Genomic DNA, 1,254 nt, shown 5'->3' with positions numbered 1-1,254 from the left:
AACAAGAACAAGCAAACAAAAAAACAGCTACTTAGTAAAATCAGTAGGGTCTTAGCCTAGAAGGATGTAGCCTGATATTCAGAACTATCTAGAGTAAGAAATTCAAAAGTAAATCTGAAGAACTGTAAAAAGACTTTGCACTGAGGTCCGTTTGGGTTTGATTACTTCTAGTTGTGCTGAACAGAAAGGGGGGAAACACCCCTCTCTGTTCTTATTGTGCCAAGCTCTCAATTACAGATTAGGAGCGTAGTAGATATTTTTAATAATTAAAACAAGTTCACTGGTCTCCAAGAAATTATAGTCTAGTATAGGAGGTTGATGATTATCAAATAATCACATGTAGAAATCCGAGAAAAAAATTCAACAATCAAGTGAAATCAAGACAGAAGGAAGTCTCGCTTCTCCACTGGATCAGCCAGGGCAAGGCTGTAAACCCAATTATCTGCAGAACAAGCCAATGTGCTTGGTCTGAAATGTGTGGGAAGACAGCAAGTCAGACTGGAATGTTGAACATATTATCATGTAACTCATTATCTGGAGTTCAGATAAGGGCCAATGATTTAGGAATATACTTATTCATTATCGCTGATTCTCTGATTGGGAAGCTCCAGCCTCAGCCAACAACAGACAAGGAGGACAGACAAGGTTTCCTGTCACTATTTAGGGAATTTACAATGTATGCAGCCAGGACTCCCATAGTGACAGGCTTGCCAATGGGTGTAATTAGTGGAATGTATTATAAGCACCTAAACCGTAAGTCCATACAGAATTCTGGTGGCTGGAATGCTAAGAAATGGAGGGTGGGGAAAAAGCTGAATGCAGGAGCTTGGGATAAAGGCTTGCGTTTAGGGGCATTATCCAAACTGTCCAAGGAAAGTTGTCATTTGGAGAACACTGGAAGTTCAGTGGCCAGAACTGATTGGGATCTAGGATAAGTCCATGGGTGTGAAGATGCTGGGCCCCTATGATCCAGATTATTCTGTTACTGAGTGGTACTTACTCCCAAGAACCCTAAGAAAGGAGAGGCAAGGATTTAAATTCTGTAATAATTTTGGTTTTTTTTTGCTTTATGATGCCCCCAAGTAAATTTTTTTTTAATTTTTAATATTTTTATTACATATTTTCCTCAATTACATTTCCAATGCTATCCCAAAAGTCCCCCACAGCGCCCCCCACTTCCCTACCCACCCATTCCCATTCTTTTGGCCCTGGCATTCCCCTATATTGGGGCATATAAAGTTTGCAAGTCCAATG

This window comes from Mus caroli, chromosome 10 (genome assembly GCF_900094665.2).
Source record: "Mus caroli chromosome 10, CAROLI_EIJ_v1.1, whole genome shotgun sequence".
Taxonomy (NCBI): domain Eukaryota; kingdom Metazoa; phylum Chordata; class Mammalia; order Rodentia; family Muridae; genus Mus; species Mus caroli.
This window is presented reverse-complemented; position numbering follows the sequence as displayed.